Consider the following 17756-nt stretch of genomic DNA (forward strand, 5'->3'; position numbering starts at 1 on the left):
TCGGGGACCGCGCCGGGGCCGCGATGGCCAATCAGCGGCCTCCGAGCCGCAGCCAACCGCGGCGCTCCGGGGGCAGGAGCGCAGCTGGGCACAGCTGGGCACGGAAGCGTGGGGCGGCGGCGAGTCCCCGCTCGTCGCGTCCGCCCCCGGCTGGGGCCTCGGTTCCTGCCCCTACGGAAATGCCGCCCGTGGCACCACCCATCTCTCGCTCGGTTTGCCGGCCTGTGCAATGGGTCGAGGCCGTGCGCCACCGGACCCAGAAAAGGGCGTTTCTTCAGCACGCACTGTCAAGCGCCTCCTGCGTGCAGGGAGCGCGAGTGGAGGGCGCCGGCCCGGGGCTAGAAAGCCAGCACTTGCTGGACACTTTGAATCGTACTCCTGGGCTGAGGCCCATTCCCACTGGGCTAGCTTCTCGAGCCCTACCTCGTGCGGAGGTCAGGAGGACCCTGCGTACACCTACTGTGTGCCAGCTGCCGTTGAGCGTCCCGGGGAGGAGAAACGTCGAGCCAGATCCCCAGGACCTCTTGTTCTCCCGAGGGAGAAGACAGTAAACTGAGGAGAATGACCCTAAGCGTCGCTATAAGATTTGGTGAGCGCTTAATATCTGTTAGGCGCAGGCCCAGGAGCGAGTCCACAGCCTTTCATTTACTCTTAATTACCAATGATGTTGCCTCCTCGGGGGCGGGCCCCTCTTGCCCTCCCTACTCAAAGTTGCCCCCTCCTCCAGTCACTGTGACATCATCATGTTTTGTCTTCACAGCGCTTGTCATGGGTCATAACATGTGTCATTGACCAGAAAACCAGTTCCTGAGGGCCCGGACTTGCTTTGTTCACAGCTGAATCCCCATGTCGGGATCCGCATAGGGCACGTGGTAGAGGCTCAGTAAACACTTGCCGAGTGAATTAAGGCTCAGCCCAGTGCATTTATTCAAACCTTTGCCTGTTTCAAAATGGGATGATTTGTCTTTTTGTGGTTGAGTTGTAAGAGTTCTTCATGCATTCTGGACGCTAGCCTCTTACCAGATACATGATTTGCAAATCTATTTTCTCATTTTGTTGGCTGTGTTTTCACTTTTTGGATAGTGTCCTTTGGTGCACAAAACCGTTTTTGCTTTTGATGAAGTCCAGTTTCTGGATTTTTTCTTTGTTTTTGCTCTAGGTGTCCTGTTTCCTCCTTTTTTTTTTTTTTTTTTTTTTTTTTTACAACATCATCGTATTCCCTTATGTGGCTGGACCACATAATTCATGTAACTAGTTGTCTGTTGAATAGGCACTTGGGTTGTTTCCTGTCTTTGGATGTTGTAAAATTTTTTTAATGTAATGTCACTTTTGCACGGGAAAGACACACTCTTGAAGTGGGATTGCCGTGATAACTGTTACATGCCCTTGTCATTTTGGTAGATAGAGACGAACCATTCTGAGGTAGGTGGATACTGGGATTAGAATCACGTCCTAATTTATACTCTCACAGCTGTGTTCAAGAATGCTTGTTTTCCCACAGCCTTGCCAACTATTAAAGTAAGTAAAATTAAAAATTCAGCCCTTCAGTTAGACTGAGCCCATTTCAATAGTCCCATGTGGCAGGTGGGAAACGTATTGGGCAGTACAGAGGTGGAACATGTCCGTCATAGTTCTGTCGGGAAGCTCTGGTAAAGAATTGCATGGTGACTTTGACTTTATATTTTTAACAGGGTCTCTCTGGCTCCACGCAAGGAATGGACCCAGTGACCGTGCAGAGGCAGGACACCAGGGACAGGTGCTGAAATAGCCCAGGTAGGAGTGGATGGATGGTCAGACCAGGGTGATCATGGACTTGGGAGAAGTGGCTGATTCTGGATGTATTTTGAAGGTGGAGCGGCCAGCATTTGCTGGTTGATGACGCTCAGGTTCCTGGCCTGAGCCTTTGGGAGACAGAGGTGCCACTGGCTGAGCTGGGGGAGATCAGCTCTGGGGGGAACCTGGGAGTTCTGTTTTGCATATATTACACGCGATGGGTGTTGGGTGTTCCGGGGGAGACGTTGAATGGCATCAAGTTGTTTTTCTGGCCTGGAGAATGACATGTGCCTTTGGTCACCAATTAGAGCAAAGCCAGAAAGGAGGGAAGAGGTGGAATCACATGGATGAGTGGGTGGGGCAAAAGTCAAAGGCAATGGGAGGAGCCTAGCCTTAGAAACTTGGAGTCTCATAGCTGTGTTTCTGAGCCTGTGTGGGTCCATTTTCCTTCATTAAATGGAAATCTAATGCTTCATAGGCTTTAGAAAGGTTCACAGTGAACACAATGAGAGGTAGTGTACTGACAGGCAGGAGACACTGACGAAATGTTTATTACTTCCCCTGTGTGTTATACTTGACTGTGAAAGTGTTGGGATGAGGTCCACACCCTCACCTGACATTCAAGGCCCTGCTGACTCTGCAGCCTTGTCTCCTGATGTCTCCTACTGTCATCCTGCCATAGGGCCTTTGCACTCACTGTACCTACTTCCAAGTGAATGATCTCCCTGGAGAGGGATGTGGCTGGCCCCTTCTCTTCCTTTAGGTCTATGTTCTCCGCTTCCTCCTAGCTCTGAGACTCAGGCTGCAAAGCTGCCTGAGATGGACACCCCCGAGGTGTCACGGTGTTGGGGGATGGAGCCCCCCACGGCTTGTGCCGAGTCATATTGATCTGGATTGCCACATTCATTCACTCACCAAATCTTTACCAAGAATTGCTGTGGGCCAGGTACTGTGTAAAATGCTGATAATTCAGCAGCAGACAAGACATGGGAGGCCCCTGCCCTCAGAGTTGCAAGAGGGACAGACAATAAACAGGTAAAAAGATAATCTAATTTCCGGTAGGGACAAATGATGTGGAGAAATGATGCAGGCTACAGGGATGGACGGAGAATGACGAGGAGTACTTCAGCAGATGGGGAGGGGAAGGTGTCGGCAGAGCCTTTCCTAGGAGGCAGCAGTTAAGCAGAGACCTGCAGGAAGTGAAGGAACTGCCATGAAGATACCCAAAGAAGTGCAGAGGCCCTGGGGCAGGAGCATGCTTGGTGTGCTCAAGCAATAGCAAGGAGGCTTATGTAGCTGGAGCAGAGGGTGAGAGGAAAAAAGGGGGAAGGTGGGATCAGAGAGATATTAAAGAGCCAGATCATTATGCACCATTTAGGCCAAATAAGTGTTGAATTAATGTATGAATGAAAGACTGGGGCAGAGAGAGAACTATGGGAATGCATACGTAGTCGTGATCTACCTCAGGAGGAGGAATCAGGGAGGGCTTCCTGCAGGAGGGGAATCAGCTGAAATCTGAAGTTAAGTAAGAACCCGCTGGGGAAAGGGAATCAGGTGAGGTATGAGAGTCTTCCACACAGAGGGAATAGCACGTGCCATGTGCTCTCACCCTGGTGGCGAGAGGTTGTTTTACTCACTGAATTGAAGAAAAAACAATCGGCGAGCCTGGAGTGAACATGAGAAGAAAGTTGTAGAAAAATGGAAGTTCCATGGGGGCTTGGGCATGCTTGGTGCCCTACAGAGGAATCTAGGCTGTTCCGAGGGCAGCAGGGAGCCCCGCAGAATTGAAGATCCAATTTGTGCTTTGAGAGGATCCGTCTAGCTGCTGAGAGGAGGCAGGTTAGAGTGGGGGTGCACCGAGAGGGAAGGGCAGTGAGTAAGAAGGGTGCACAGGGGTGAGGGGTGAGGGGGCTGGAGGCAGGGAGGCTGTGATGGGGGCTCGTGCCAACTGACTTCCTTCTCCCACCTGGTCATCTGCCTGACGGTACATTTGCCGTTTAAACATTTTCAGCACCTGCTCCGAGCCAGCCCTGTCCTGGGGGCTGGTGGACCCGTGGGGAATGGAGTCTCATTCCTAAGAGACGTTCCTCAGTGACGCACAGCGCCTGATGTTGAGGAGAACGTTTAAGGTTCCTCATGCACATTTGCATAGGTTCCAAACAACACAAATTGACTGCAAAAATGAGCTTCACTATAATTTTTGCTATTCATGTATTTATTCATTCAGCAAATATTTATTGAGCAGATATTACAAGGCAGGGCCTGTTCTAGGTACGGGAAGCAGCAGGAATAAAAGAAGACAAAAATCTCTGCCTCCTGGAGCCGACACCTGGGGAGGTGGTGGTGGGGGGTGATGGATAATAATCAATAGGTAATGAACTTGTTGACATGCCAGAAAGTGAAGTGATGGCTGCTTTGGAAAACAAACAAACAAACAAACAAACAAACACAAAGCAGGGTAAGGAGGATCTGAGGCTGGGAGGCTGGAGGGCAGGTTGAGTTGTTGATGAAGGTGGCCAGGGACTGCCTCACTGAGAAGGTGATATGTGAGCAGACTTATGGGAGGGGATGGAAGGAGCCATGTGAGACTGTAGGGGAACAGTGTTCCAGACAGAGCAAAAAGCCAGTGCAAAAGCCCTGAGGCGGGAAGAAGCATTACTGGCTTTTTAATGATTGAATGTGTGGGCTGTTAAGAAAAAGTAGGGGCGCCTGGGTGGCGCAGTCGGTTAAGCGTCCGACTTCAGCCAGGTCACGATCTCGCGGCCCGTGAGTTCGAGCCCCGCGTCGGGCTCTGGGCTGATGGCTCAGAGCCTGGAGCCTGTTTCCGATTCTGTGTCTCCCTCTCTCTCTGCCCCTCCCCCGTTCATGCTCTGTCTCTCTCTGTCCCAAAAATAAATAATCGTTGAAAAAAAATATTAAAAAAAAAAAGAAAAGAAAAAGTGGGCTTCAGGGCACCTGGGTGGCTCCGTCGGTTGGGCGTCTGGCTTTGGCTCGGGTCATGATCTCACGGTCCGTGAGTTCCAACCCCACGTCAGCTTTGTGCTGACAGCTCGGAGCCTGGAGCTCGGATTCTATGTCTCCCTCGCTCTCTACCCCTCCCCCACTCATGCTCTGTCTCTCTCTGTCTCTCAAAAAATGAATAAACATTAAAAAAAAAAAAAAAGAAATGAAAAAGTGGGCTTGGGGCCCACAGGGACTTTAGAAGCTCCCGGTTACAGCCTGGTGGAAGGACCAAGGGCCTCAGCGTTTCCTGGCTGTGAGACAAGAGGGGCCACTGTGTTCTCAGGACGTCAGGTATCCCTGCCCACTATCCCTAGAGGCTACGTGTGCCCAGCCGGGGCTGCTTGTTCCCTAGGTCAGTCTGTGGGAACATCTTCACATGTTCCCTATTCCCAGCAGGGCCTCCTGCCCAGAAGGAAGTAGCCCAGAAGTGACCTGGTCGTGCTGCAGGCTGTCTTCCAAAGCCCTGAGTGTGCCTGCCCTGTGACCCTGCCACCACTTCGGGGTGTGGGTGTGGACAGGAAGGCCTCCTTCCCTGGAGGGTCACGGCCAGGCCAGGCTGGCCAGATGGTGCATGCCTGGGCTACAGCATAGCCGTCCCCAAACCAGGCCTCCTCCTCCTCCTCCTCCTTCCTCCTTTCTCCATTCTCCATTCTCCTTCCTCCTCCTCCTCCTCCTCCTCCTCCTCTACATTTTACAGTGTTTTATTGTATGTGTGAGTCATGGGGATGCAGACATCTGTTTCTGGTTGCCCACAGCCATTCCCCCTCCTTCAGGGAAATAATACCTTGAATTTTTGGAGGAATCTCTCTTGCCTGCTTTCTCAGCAGACTCCACCTCTTTAATATAAAAGCCAAGCAACGTTGTCCAGTGACCTGGAACATGGCGATTGGTTCAGAAATAGGTGCGTGACTTCAGATGGCCCAATGAGAGTGAATTTGAGGATCTTGGCATGGAGTTGAGACACGGGTGCTTTTTTCCCCCGAGGGAAAAAAGTCTCATCAGAATCTGCTGACAGCCATGAGGGGGTGAGTTCCCTGGAGAAGGCGAAGAGGAGAGACCAAGGGAAACCAGGTCCTTGGTGAGATCCTCGAGCGGCTGGATCAAGCCTTACTTGAAAGTGGATCTCCCTTTCTAGTCAGTCAGACTAGTCTGAGCCCCCCCACTTGTGTGCTGTGTGACCACGGCAAGTTTTTATTCTTTTGGGATGTCGTTTCCTAATGTGGAAAACAGGGATAATAAGAGTATGGCTACCTCATGGGGCTGTTGTGAAGATAAGCTGCTAAATATATTGTGGTTAGAAGAGTGGCACATTGTAAGCACTCACTGAGTTTTAGCTATTATTAGCATTAACCTTCTAGAGCAAACCTTACCTGAACTGCGCGTGATCATCTTCTGGATTTTGCAGTTATAGGAGACCAAGCCATCCTCTGTTTCTATTTTACACCCTCTTTCTTACTTGCAGAGTGTGGGGGGATCAAGATTGGGGGGGATTGGGGAGAAAGGTGTGGGGGACTGGTGTTTGCAGGGGGCTGTCCCTGTGTGCTGGGTATTTTAGATACACTTGCTCTTTGGCCCAATTTTATAGAAAAGAAAACTGAGGCTCAGAACACTTCACTTGCCCAAAGACGAGTAAGATTTCGCCAGGGAGAAAGGGTGAGGGAGTGTATGCTGGGCAGCAGGCCTGGGAAGATCCAGGTTCCCGAGGTAGGAATGTGCTTGGTGTACTGTTTGCGGAACAGGGGTAATTTGGAGTCCAGGGAGTAACAGATTAAAAAACCGTGTTTTAAAAACTAGAATAAGGGGCACCTGGGTGGCTCAGTCGGTTGAGCGTCAGACTTCAGCTCAGGTCATGATCTCGCGGTCCGTGAGTTCAAGCCCCGCGTCAGGCTCTGTGCTGACAGCTCAGAGCCTGGAGCCTGCTTATCCTGTGTCTCCCTCTCTCTCTGCACCTCCCCTGCTCTCTGTCTGTCTCTCAAAAATAAACCTAAAAATACAATAATCAGCCATATAATAATAAACTCTATAAGGAGGAAAAAAAAAAACTAGAATAAGACATAGGTGACTGTTACAAAATCTCTCCAAAATAATTTCTAAGATGATTTCAATTTTACTGAGAAGTTGCAAGAATAGTGCAATAAGGGGCACCTGGGTGGCTGGGTCAGTGAAGAGTCTGACTCCAGCTCAGGTCACGATCTTGCAGTTTGTGAGTCCGAGCCCCATGTCAGGCTCTGTGCTGACGGCTCGGAGCCTGGAGCCTGCTTCCAATTCTGTGTGTCTCTCTCTCTCTCTGCCCCTCTCCCGGTCATGCTCCCTCCCTCCCTCTCTCTCTCTCTCTCTCTCTCAAAAATAAATATATATAAAAAAAAGAATAGCTCGATGAGCTTCCATGTCTCCTTCACTCAGATCCCCCAATTTGCAACATTTTGCTACACCTGATTTATCATTTTCTCTGTGTGTGTAATTTTTCTGAACCATCTGAGAGTCAGATACAGACCTGATGACTTTTTACCCCTAGTGCATTTCTGAAGAACAAGGACATTCTCATACATGGCCACAGGTTTGAAATAGGTTTCAAAGTCAGGAAATTTAACGTTCACACAACATTGTCATATAATTTCTCAAAAAAATTTTTTTAATGTTTATTTTTGAGAGAGACAGTGAGAGCCAGGGAGGGGCAGAAAGAGAGAGAGGGGGAGACACAGAATCCGAAACAGGCTCCAGGCTCTGAGCTGTCAGCACACGGCCTGACGCGGGGCTTGAACTCACAAACTATGAGATCGTGACCTGAGCCGAAGTTGGACGCTTAGCTGACTGAGTCACCCAGGCGCCCCTATAATATAATTTCTATTGTCCACGTTCAAATGCCACGAATTGTACCAATAATGGCCTGAAATCATTAATAACTACGAAGGCCATTGTACCCCTTCGTAAGAGAAAAAACATACACCTGCCCACAGAGAAGAAAATCACTAACATCCATAAATCTGCTTAAAGAATCTGTGCTTAAACATCCTACTTTCAGGCTCTGTCTATCTCAAGCAGTGGTTTTCAACTGGGGACGCTTTTGACCCCTACGGGACATTTGGCAACGTCTTGAGACATTTGTGGTTGTCACAGCTGGGGGTGGTGATATGCTATTGCCGTCTCATGAGTAGAGAGGCCAGGGACACTGCTAATGTTCTTGCCACGCACGGGACAGAGAATTCTCTGGCCCCGAATGTCCGTAGTGCTGAGGTTGAGAAACTGATCTGTAAGTAAATTGGAGAGAGACACCTCCCTTTCTTGCGGTCAGAGCACCCGGTGGGACGACGCTTCGCCCCGGCAATCCTGTTTCTCCCCAGCCAGTCTGGAAAACCCTGCTCCTGTGGGCTTAGGAGGTCCAGCCAAGTCTGTTTCTGATCGCTCCATACTGGAACTAACCCACACATCCCAGCAGGGGGAGGCTGATAAAATCAAACTGTAGTCACGCTGTGGTCACGGCTCTTCCGTCAGCTCTGTTTGCTCCTCTGTAAAATGGGGCCGGGGTGGGATTGGAAGGGTGCCAGTTATCTCGGGTCCAGCTGCGACTTTATGACTTAAGGGCATAACTGCTTCTGACTCATGTGTGACGGACGCGTTGGGATTATGTGCTGAGCAGTCTCTGAGCTTTTATTTACAGGAGGCTGCATTGGAATGTCTCCCCATAGGAATCGAGGGCAGGGCCTCTGCTGCGTCACCTCTCCCCGCCACCCCCCTCCCCCCCAGCCCGGGAACCCGGCTCAGCATCTAACTCTTGTAGAAGCATGTGCCATTTCTTTGATGCCAACTGTACCCTGGACCCAACGCTGACTCCGCATGCTCTCGCAGTGCACGAGCACACGCACTGTCTTGTCTCCACTTTCTGAACGAGCGAACTAAGGCTCAGCGAGGTCATGACACACCGCTGGGAAAGGCAGAATTGGGGTTCAACCCAAGATGAATCAAATTCCCAGGTCTGCACTCTTTCTAGGTTGCTGCACCTTCTCTCACACATAGTAGGTGCTCAGAAAATGTATGGGTGGCAGGGAGTGGCCAATGTATTCATTGGTTGTAGAACCCCGAGTTTTAGCAGAAAGCATAGCCGCCCAGCTAATGCTGTTCCAGCCTCCTCTGCAGCAGTGTAGGACATGTGACTCAATCTGGCCGATTGAATGAGAGTGGAAATGGCACAAAACATTCTGGTTTGTGCCCTTAAAGATGTTGGCTTCTACTTCCTTTTCTCCACTCCCCACTGGCAGGAATGTAGATGTGATGGCAACGCTACAGCTGCCACGTTGGGCCATGAGATGGAAACTGCCAGTCTAAGATGGAAGAGCTGTAAGACAGAAAGAGTCTGGGTCCCTGACACCATAAAGCCATCATCCAACCCTGGACTGCTTTCATTCAGATTAATATCAGAGAGGAAAATAAATTATTTGCTTGTGTGGGAGGCACTTGTTATTTGAGTGGGCAGTGTTGATTCTGTATCTCACCAATGTATTTGTTAAGCGACTGAATGGAGGCTTGGACGACAGAAGGAACAGTCAGATACAGGTCCACATGCATGTACAAGTGCACAAAGACTGCACTTGAGCCTAGGTGGAAGCATCCATCCAAGTGCGGTGGCAGAATCTGTGTCCGGAGGAACCAGCTTCAGACCTGGCTCTTGTACTAACTTGCTGTATGCCCTCGGGTAAACCGTGTGCCCTCTCTGGGCCCCACACTCTTCAGCTGTAAAAACAGGCTTCGCACGTTCACGGAATCTATGCAGTTTAAAGATGTTCATTGATCTTTGCAACTCCGTTTCGAGAAACTCATTCCCGGAGAAATCCTTCCCTCATAGCCTGTGACCACAGGTGCTAGGATATAGCTGCCGCTTGGTTTGTGGAGGAAAAACTTGGGAGTATCCTTAAAAGTGATTAAACTATGGCACGTTTGTCGCTGGGGTGCGGACCCCAGACCGTGGCCACGAGACTTCTCTGGTGACACCTCCTGGCACAAAGTGTTACTGCAGCCCAGCTCAGCAAGGCCCTGGGAATTTCCAGGACAAGAGAGGTTTGGGGGGTAGCGGTGAGGGTAGTGTGGGAAACCACAGAGCAAGGAGAGATTTGGAAGGAAGGCACCAAGGCAAGAAGGGGGCTCAGGTGTTCAGGTCGAGAGCAACAGACCTGGCTTCGAATTCAGCTTCGCTGCTTACTAGCTAGGTGAGCTTGGGCGAATTTGGGACTTTCTCTGAGGCTCAGTTTCTTCTTCTATAAAATGAGGACCCTCGTGCCCACCTTATGGATGTCTGGTGAGGATTTCATGAGAGCGTTCTTTAGATTAGTTATCGAAGCAACATAGAGTACCTATGATCTGGGTGATTGATTGAGACTCTCATCCTGGCGCTAAGATGCACCAAGACTCAAGTCCTGCCCTCATGGGGCTTACAGTCTTGAGATGGGGCAGATGGCGGGGGAGATAATAGACGAACACTCGTATGGGATAATTTCAGTTACTGATAAACTGATAATGCCATAAAGGACAATAAAGCAGGAGATGGATCTTTGTTGGTGGCAGCATTATAGGGCATCTCTGAGGAGGTTTGAGCGGAGGCCAGAAGGAGCCACACCTTGTGTATATAGAGTACATGTAAAATACTAGTGGAAAACCCTGGCACATAGTAAATGCTCAACTAATGGTGGCTCATAGTCCTATCATATGGATGCATTTCCAATTTTCTGAGGGGCCAAAGGCCCTGTCCTGCCGTAACATTTCCTCCTCCCCTGCTCCCTCCAGCTTAGAGGTGGCACTGGCTTCTGCGAGGAATCTCTGAGCTTTTCCGCAGTCTCTTTTTTGACTTTTGGGCTCCCCCATCACCTCCGTAAGCAATTTCCTGTTGGAAAGTTTCTCTGTTTAAATGCACAGTGGTTTCTTTTTTAGCCCCTTCCTCCTTCTTGCGGATAAAACCCCAGTGGGCTACAGATAGGAGAGGCAGCTGGGGGTGGGGACCAGGGGGCAGCTGGAGAGTCAGACCCGCCTTGTTTTGTCCTAGCTCTGCCATTTGTCGGCCCTGTAAATCTCATCAGGTCACTTCGCCTCCCTGATGCCTGGTTCCTCACTGGCTTGTGGGAAAAAGGGTTGTACCTGTTGACACGGGGATGTTCTGGGGATTTGATGAGACGTGGCCTGGATGCCACAACCTTAAGAAAGAATAGTAAGGAGGAGCCTTCCCCTGCCAGTCGAAAAAGGCACACGCCATTATAATAAAAGCAGTGGGGGGGGGGGGCGCCGGGGGGGCGCAGTCGGTTAAGTGTCCGACTTCAGCTCAGGTCACGATCTCGCGGTCCGTGAGTTCGAGCCCCGCGTCGGGCTCTGTGCTGATGGCTCAGAGCCTGGAGCCTGTTTCCGATTCTGTGTCTCCCTCTCTCTCTGCCCCTCCCCCGTTCATGCTCTGTCTCTCCCTGTCCCAAAAATAAATAAACGTTGAAAAAAAAAAAAAAAAAAGCAGTGGGGTGCTGACGCACAGAGATACAGACCAAAGAGGGAAGACAGTGGGTTGGAGCAGACAGAGGTTGCATGAGAGCCAAGTGTGTGGGTAAAGGTGACCCCACAGCCCGCCCAGGAGAGGAGACAGGGTTCAGAAGATGGTGTTGGGAAACTGGCCCCCAGTTGTAAACACAGGCAGACTCTTAACGTGGATTAAAGTCTTAATGTGAAGGCGGGGCACCTGAGTGGCTCAGTGTCCGACTTTGGCTCAGGTCATGATGTCACGGCTGGCGAGTTCAAGCCCCGCATTGGGCTCTGTGCTGTCAGTGTGGAACCCGCTTTGGATCCTCTGTCCCTCCCTCTCTCCGCCCTTCCCCAACGTGTGCTGTCTTTCTCAAAAAATAAATAAACTTAGGGGCGCGTGGGTGGCTCAGTCGGTTAAGCGGCCGACTTCTGCTCAGATCATGATCTCGCGGTCCATGAGTTCGAGCCCTGCGTCAGGCTCTGTGCTGACAGCTCAGAGCATGGAGCCTGCTTTTGGATTCTGTGTCTCCCTCTCTCTCTGTCCCTCCCCCGTTCATGCTCTGTCTCTCTCTCTCTCTCAGAAATAAAAATAAACATTAAAAAAAAAAAGTCTTAACATGAAGGGGAAAATCATAAAATTAGCAGTTATAAGCACATAGTGGAATATCATTTAGCCCTAAAAAGGAATGAGATTTGAACACATGCTATAGCATGGAGAGTTCTTGAAAGTGTAATGCTAAGGGAAACAAGCCAGACTCAGAGAACAATAATAGATAGGTTCATACAGATAGAAAATTGGATGGTAGCTGCCGGAAGCAGGAGGGGGGAGGGAGGACGGGGAGCTATTGTTTGCTTTATTTATTATTATTATTATTATTATTATTATTTAACATTTATTTATTTTGTGGAGAGCTTAAGTGGGGGAGGAGCAGAGAGAGGGGGACAGAGGATCTGAAGGAGGCTCTGTACTGACAGCAGGGAGCTTGATGTGGGGCTCGAACTCATGAACCATGAGATCGTGGCCTGAGCTGAAGTCAGACACTTGACCGACTGAGCGACACAGGTGCCCCAGGGAGTTATTGTTTAATGGCGACAGAGTTTATGTTGGGGACGATGAAAAAGTTTTGGGTATTGATAGTGGTGATGGATACAGGACTTGTGAATATAATCGATGCCCCTGTATTGTACATTTACAAAGGATTGAAATGATGCATGTGATATATATTTCACCCCCAGAGTGCCCTCTCATTAGTAGAAGAATAGTCAGAAATCACTTTGTGCCTAGAGGTGAGAAGAGACCTCTTAAATGAAGCTAATTTCAAAAGCACAAGCATAAAGAATATGATTCAGAAATGGCCAAACAACTTAATTAGACATCTCACCAAAAAAGACACTCAGATGGCCAGAGTACACACGAGAGGATGCTCATTATCATTAGGGAGATGCAAATCAAAGCCACGATGGGATAACACTTCACACCCATTAGGATGGCTCTCGTAAAAAAGAAAAAAAAAAAAACTGTCGAAACTACGTCTTGGTGAGGATGTACAGGAATCGGAACCCTGTTGTAGTGCCTGGTGGGAATGCAAAACAGGGCAGCTGGTGTGGAAAACAGGTTGGCGGCTTCTCAAAAAGTGAAACAGAATTGCCATAGGATCCCCAATCCCGAGTTGAAAAATGAACTCAAACAGATGCTCGAATCTCCATTCATAGCAGCGTTATTCACAACGGCCCAAAGGGGAAAACAATGCAAATATTCACTCACAGGTGAGTGGATGCGCCAAATGTTTGTATTCAAAGGAGGGAATATTATTCAGCCTTAAGAAGAAATGAACTTCCGACACAGGCACCAACATGGATGAACCTTGAAGACACTAAGCAAAGGGAAATAAGCCAGACACAAAAGGACAGGTATTGTGGTTCCACGATTTGAGGTGCCTGGGGCAGCCACACTCAAAGAGACGGAAAGTAGAATAGAGGTTTCCAGAGGCTTGGACGGTGATGATGGTTGTCCAACCCAGTGATTGTCGTTAATGCCACTGAATTGTACCCTTAAAAACCACTAAAATGGTAACTTTTATGTTATCTGTGTTGTACCACAACCAAAGCCCCCACAAGTGTATAAAAGGCAAAAAATATATATATTTTTAATTACTCTGATTACATCAAAATTGAGCAATTCTGGCCCAAGGGTACCATGGACAGAGTAAACGGGCGGGGTCAGAGAGTGAACACACAGCAGTGTCTAAAATTGCAGTGCTTAGGGGCACCTGGGTGGCGCAGTTGCTTAATGGTCCGACTCTTGGTTATGGCTCAGGTCACGGTCTCGCAGTTCCTGAGTTTGAGCCCTGCATCGGGCTCTGCTCTGACAGTGCGGAGCCTGCTTGGGATTATGTCTCTGTCCCTCTCTCTGCTCGCGCTGTCTCTGTCTCTCTTAAAGTAAATGAATAAACTTAAAAAAAAGAAAAAAACTACTTAAAAAAATTTCAGTTCAGTGCTTAGGACTGGGTGGTTCAGTGAGTTGAGCATCTGACTCTTGATTTCAGCTCAGGTCATGATCCCAGGGTTGTGGGATCGAGCCCTGCATCGGGCTCCACTCAATGTGGAGCCTGCTTGAGATTCTCTCTCTTCCTTCCTCCCTCCACTCCCTTGCTTGTGCTCTCTCAAAAATAAAATAAAATAAAATAAAATAAAATAAAATAAAATAAAATAAAATAAAATAAAATAAAATAGTAAAATAAAATAAAATAAGATAAGATAAAGTAAAATAAAGTAAAATAAAATAAAAAATAACACAGTAAAGTAAAATAAAGTAAAATAATACAATAAAATAAAATAAATAAAATAAAATAAAATTGCAGTGCTTAGAATATACAGGAAGCTTGCACATACACAACAGAAGAGACAGTGGCCCCAAAGGATAAGGGACAATGGATGTGAACAGGAATTTACAGAAGAGGAAAAACATCAGCAAATGAATCAGGCTCAAACTAGTTAGTAATAGGAAATGAGAATGAAAACAACCAGGAAATATCACTTTACGCCTGAGAGATTGGCAAAAATAAAAAAGTGCCCAGAGTTTGGTTTTAAAATCTCATTCTCCAGTAAAAGGAACCAGGGCGGGGGTAAGAAAAGTAGAAAGTGAGCCTGAACATCTTGTGCCAGAAATAAGTAAATGCCCAGAGAATGACTGGGACGTGGTGACAAGACACAGGAGCCAGCAGAAAGTGACTTGGGCTGTGGCCGAATCTGGGTCACTTTGAGCACTGACATAAGTAATGGTGGTGATGGATTTTTAACCCCTGAAATAAAATAAAACCCATGGGTCCATCTTGATATAAATGAATAAGCAAATAAATGGGAATATGGTGATTTTAAGATACGACCACCAATTCTTTGACATTCTTCTCCTCAAGAGGTGAAATTTAATTCACTTCCCTTTGAGTGGGGGCTGGATTCAATGATTCTTTTTTTTTTTAATGTTTATTTATTTTTGAGAAAGACACAGAACATGAGTGGGCGAGGGGCAGAGACCAAGGGAGACACAGAATCCGAAGCAGGCTCCGGGCTCTGAGCTGTCAGCACAGAGCCCAATGTGGGGCTTGAACCTATGAACTGTGAGATTATGACCTGAGCTGAAGTCAGATGCTTAACCAACTGAGCCACCCAGGCGCCCCTCAGTGATTCGATTCTGATGGCTAGAATATGGCAGAAGTGATACTGGGTTGGAGAACAAGGTCATTAATAAGCGGGTGCTTTCTCTTTGCCCTTTCTCTGCCATCACTCTGTCTAGGTGAAGACAGCTTCCATATCGTGGGGACACTCAGGCAGCCTTACGAACAGTCCCATGTGGTGGGGACTGAGGCCTCCCCTAACAGTCTTGTATGAACAGGACTGTATGAACAGCTTCCACGCAGGGGCCTCCTTGGAAGCAGGGGCCTCCGCACTGACTGTCCCACACGAGTCACTAGCCACCAGGGGCTGTTAAGCACTTGCTATGGCCACGTCCAAACTGGAATATGCTGTGTGAAATATACACTGAATTTCAAAGATATCATGAAAAAAGAGATGTCAAATATGTTGTTAATAATTTTTCAAGTTGAGAACATGTTGAAGTGTGACTTTAGTTACATTGAGTTAAATAAAATATATTACAAAAATGAATGTCACCTATATCTTTTTCTACTTTTAAAACCATGGCTGCTGGAAAACTAAAAGTTAAGTGTGTGGTTCTCATGTCTGGCTCACATGTTATATTCCCACTGGCCACCAATGCCCCAGCCCAGCTGAGCTTTCAGATAATTGCAGCCCCAGCTGACATCTTCTTTTTTTTTTTTAATGTTTATTTTATTTTTGAGAGACAGAGAGAGACAGGTCATGAGCAGGAAGAGGGGCAGAGAGAGGGAGACACAGAATCTGAAGCAGGCTCCAGGCTCCGAGCTGTCAGCACAGAGCCTGATGAGAGGCTTGAACTCACAAACCATGAGATCATGATCTGAGCCGAAGTTGGAAGCTACACACTGAGCCGCCCAAGAGCCCCAGACCCAGTTGACATCTTGACTGCAAGCTTCTGAGAGACTCTGAGCCAGAACCTTCCAGTCAGACTCCTCCTGAATTCTCAGCTCCTCAAAACAGTGAGAAAATGAATGATTTTTGTCTTCAGCTGCTATGTTTTGGGATCATTTATTACATAGCAATAGATTGATTGAGGCAAGCATCATACGTGACGTTAAAATTAGTGAACGTTGGAAGATTAAAAGGATATTTAGATGGTTTAAAAATATCTTCCCGGGGCGCCTGGGTGGCTCAGTCGGTTAAGCGTCGGGTCTCGGCTCATGTCATGATCTCACGGTTCATGAGTTCGAGCCCCGCGTCGGGCTCTGTGCTGACAGCTCAGAGCCTGGAGCCTGCTTCCGATTCTGTGTCTCCATCTCTCTCTGACCCTCCCCCGTTCATGCTCTGTCTCTCAAGTAAATAAATGTTAAAAAATTTTTTTTAAAAATTAAAAAAAATATATCTTCCCACAAGATACTTCTCCTTATAAAGAGAAAATACGGTAACTTGCCAGTGGTGAAAACTGGCAGACAGCCACTTGACCACGTGACCGCTATTGACATGACCAGTAAAGGGGCAAGTGGCTCTCAGGTGTCTGTGATGGCAAGCACCGAGGAGGACAGACACGCCACCAGCAGCGGGGGTCCTGACAAGCGCAGAGCTTGAGTCTGACAGCGAGGAAGCTTCAGAGAGAGCCACACGAGGGACAGTCTCACAAAATAGCTGGTTTGTCCTCTTTGAAAGTGTCAAGATCATGAAGGAGAGGGACTGAGGAATTGTTCGCAGTTAAAAGAGCCAGGGCAACTCAATGCAGTGAGTCGCAGACACCGAGTATGTCTCACCCCTAAGCACTGCAGGGTACATATCACTAGTTGGAGCTCAATATCTGTTTCTGTCTGTAAAACTTATATCCAGTGAGATGCACAAATCTTAGTGGAGTTTTGATTATTTTTGATACGTACATCTGCCTGTGTTGCCCAGACTCTTTGCAAGATAAAGAACATGAACTGGGCTGAATCGAGTCCCTCGAAAAGATATGTTCAAGTCCTGACTCTTGTTTTGTTTTTTTTTAAGTTTATTTATTTACTTTGAGAGAGAGAGAGAGAGAGAGAGAGAAAGAGAAGGAGAGAGAGAGAGAGAGAGAGAGAGAGAGAGAGAGAGTCCCAAGCAGGCTCCACACTGCCAGAGCAGAGCCCGATGTGGAGCTCGAACTCACGAACTGCAAGATCATGACCTGAGCTGAAATCCAGAGTTGAAAGCTTAACTGACCGAGCCCCCAGGCGCCCCAGGTCCTGACTCTTGGTACTTGTGGATGCAACCCGATTTGGAAATAGGGTCTTGCAGATGTAACGGAGTTAAGATGAAATCATCTGGGACTAGGGTGGATCCCAAATCCAATGACTGGTGTCTTTATAGAGAAAGGAGAAGGAGATTTGGATACAGACACACATAGGGGGAAGAAGGCCGCGCGAGGACAGAGGCAGAGACGGAGGGATGCGGCTCTACGCCCAGGAATGCCAGGACTGGTAACCACAATCAGCTAGAAGAGGCAACGAAGGATTCTTCCCGAGAGCCTTCAGAAGGAGTGTGGCCTTGATGTCAGATTTCCAACCTCCAGAATGTTTCCAGCCTCCAACATGCATGTCGCACGTGTATGTTGTTTTAACCCACCTGGTTCGTGGTGGAACTTTGTTATGGCAGCTCCAGGAAACTAACACAGAGTGCTCACCATCACCCCAAGAAGGACTCTCACTCATACTTCCCCACTCAAGCTTGCCCGCTCCCCCGTTTGAGGCAACCGCCATTCTGATGTTTTCCGCCATAGATTAATGTTGCTTATTCTACAGCTTCATAGAAAAGGAACCGTGCAGGGTGTTTTCTTTTATATCTGGTATCTTTCCTCGGTGCAAGATGTAGATTCGTCCAGCTTGCTGCCT

The 17756-nt window shown here is 48.3% G+C and overlaps 1 long non-coding RNA gene across 2 annotated transcripts in view; it reads left to right on the plus strand.

Moving 5' to 3' along the window:
* The first annotated feature begins 84 nt into the window (after positions 1-84).
* Positions 85-17756, plus strand: part of LOC121019991 (uncharacterized) — a 231513-nt gene continuing 213841 nt past the window's right edge. For both annotated transcript variants that reach the window (XR_005785865.1, XR_005785866.1), the window contains exons 1-2: positions 85-589; positions 1692-1773. This is a non-coding gene — a long non-coding RNA (uncharacterized LOC121019991). The remainder of the gene's footprint in view (positions 590-1691; positions 1774-17756) is intronic.

This window comes from Herpailurus yagouaroundi, unplaced genomic scaffold (assembly GCF_014898765.1).
Source record: "Herpailurus yagouaroundi ecotype Mexico unplaced genomic scaffold, PumYag 246, whole genome shotgun sequence".
Taxonomy (NCBI): Eukaryota; Metazoa; Chordata; class Mammalia; order Carnivora; family Felidae; genus Herpailurus; species Herpailurus yagouaroundi.